This window comes from Malaya genurostris, chromosome 2 (genome assembly GCF_030247185.1).
Source record: "Malaya genurostris strain Urasoe2022 chromosome 2, Malgen_1.1, whole genome shotgun sequence".
Taxonomy (NCBI): Eukaryota; Metazoa; Arthropoda; class Insecta; order Diptera; family Culicidae; genus Malaya; species Malaya genurostris.
The window spans coordinates 26801236-26803586 of NC_080571.1; the positions used below are offsets into that span (position 1 = coordinate 26801236).

A 2351-nucleotide genomic window follows, 5' to 3' on the forward strand; every position below is an offset into this window, starting at 1 on the left:
ACTCTCGATGGGCCGGGTGGCCAAGAATGTTTTGTTATTTTCGGTTACAAGTTTGACTACATCACATAAAATCCAGTAAAGCTACCGCTTGTTTGGCAGCCTTTCTGAGCCGATTTTTGCTCTCTTTAATTTTTGTTACGTTACCAGGGAACTAAAATGGCGCCGCCTTAGAAATCGACTTACCTTCACAAAAATTACATTCACTACATTTTTATCGCAACAACACCTATGTTTTTATGCACTAATCCTATCCTGTTTTTATGCACTAATCCTATCTAAATTAAATTATCTAGACATTGTCAGGATAGATTTTTAATCCATGCTTTTGAAGGCGAGATATTCAATGAACAAGTTGAAATTTGCCAATGCAATTCTTCCTTCAGAAAACGACTTTTTCGACCGCTCAAGTCAATGAATCATTCTGAAATTTTCACAGAATAATCTAAACTAATTTTCTGAAGGATTGTCAGATGAGTTTTGATATTCGTCCCCGTTTCTGAGAAAATCAGATTTGAAGCTTGAAAATAGCTCTCTAAAACACTCTGAAACACACGGGTCTTGGTGGAAATAGGTTCAGTCATCTTTAAGAAAATTGATTGAAATTCGTCCTTGATTTTCATAGTTTTCATTTAATGAGAAAAGTAAAAATACATAAATGAAGGTTTCAAAATCATAAAATAGCAGCTTTAAAATTTATGTATGCCTAAATTTAAAAAAATGATAAGCCTAAAAAAATATTAACTCTGCTGCCGAAACCCGGGATTGAACCGGGGACATTTAGATCTTCAGTCTAACGCTCTCCCAACTGAGCTATTTCGGCTGACCGTCGTTGACCGTCGCCGACGCACAACCACTCATCGCCTAGCTGAGCACCACCGAGCCGGCAGGGTGCCGTCGACGGAACGAGCATCCGAAATGGATTCCACCCGGTTTTTCGATCAATCGATTTGCCTCACGCAGGGGCTTGGTTGTAGCAAAATTCTAGCAGCAGCAACGAACGCAAACACAGCGGAAAGCAACTGTTCACCGGTGCCCGTACCGAAATGGACACAAACAACCTAAAGTGACAAAGATAACGGAAAGGGCGGATCACAGCAGGCGGTACAACGCAAACAGCGCGACGAATAACGAAGCAGGCGAGGTTATCGCTTCTGCAGTCGGTCGTTTGTTTTGGTTTTCTACGGTCGAGACAAGAAATCACGTGGCCTTTCGTTCGTTCGTTCGTTCGTTGTTTTTTTTGTCCGCATTGTCAAGTTGTGTGATTTGCGAGGTTTTATTTCGTTGTCGTTTGATTTTCTTTGTTGTTTTGAATTATGTGCGTCGCATCATCATTATCAAATCGAGTTTATGGGATGTCTAGTAAAGGTTATCGGTGGAAGCGACAATGTTATCGAGGTTGTTTTGTTCAGTGCACAGTCGCCGTCGTTACTTGTACCGAACGTCAATAACGTTGGTAAGTTGAAAAATATTGAACGTTGAATGTATATGGCAACAAAACAACTTTCCCAAGCTTTTAAAAAAGCAAAAGAATTTTCCCATACCGGGAATCGAACCCGGGCCTTCTGGGTGAAAGCCAGATATCCTAGCCACTAGACCATATGGGATGACGGGGAACAATCAACCCGGAGAGGTCAGCTTAAGTCTCGGATTGTTATTAAATAGAGCAAATCACGACAACCGTGTGACGTTCCGGACCACATTTTACGAATAACTGCACATATTTTCCAAAGGGGAAAACCAGCTGCACCGGAACGCCATCCTACCGGGTACTTACATCGATCATCCCACACTATACATCATGATTCAATTAACGATAATCGTGTTCCTAGAAGTTCTTTCTGGTGCAGTATTTCACATCGGCATCTCCCGGTTGCCAGGATACGGCATAATTTATCGCCTTTTTCACTTCGCCCCGCAATTTCTGGCCGAACGGAGCCGAACATAGCCAAACCTCTAATCATCTGCGGTAGCATACTCGGCAATGAATAGGACCACAAATCTTCCCGTGCCAATACCAGAGGTTTTTTTTCTCTCTCTCTCTCTCTCTCTCTCTCTCTCTCTCTCCAACCGTCCCCGTTGATTAGTCTGGAAGCTGCCTGAACGGTAAGTTCTAATTTCTTCCCGGATTGAGCGGTAGTGGGCTGGTAGTGTGACTTGTGCTCTTCGGTTTGCATGCAGTTTTTTTATGGGTCTGCAAATTTTATTGTTGTTTTTCGTTGTTATTTCCCAACAAAACAGTACTCTGTAATAAGTGGGAAATTTATTTACCTGCTGCTTGAATCGAGGTTAGAAAAATGAGTCCTTTTGTTGTACGGCACCGAGGAATTGCCATTCCCGGTATGGAGAGTAGA

The 2351-nt window shown here is 42.2% G+C and overlaps 2 non-coding genes across 2 annotated transcripts; both read right to left on the bottom strand.

Annotated features, from left to right (window-relative positions):
- Positions 1-747: 747 nt before the first annotated feature.
- Positions 748-820, bottom strand: Trnaf-gaa (transfer RNA phenylalanine (anticodon GAA)). The gene has a single exon. It is a non-coding gene; the product is annotated as a tRNA-Phe (tRNA).
- A 712-nt stretch (positions 821-1532) lies between these two features.
- Trnae-uuc (transfer RNA glutamic acid (anticodon UUC)) lies at positions 1533-1604 on the bottom strand. The gene has a single exon. It is a non-coding gene; the product is annotated as a tRNA-Glu (tRNA).
- Between the last annotated feature and the right edge of the window lie 747 nt (positions 1605-2351).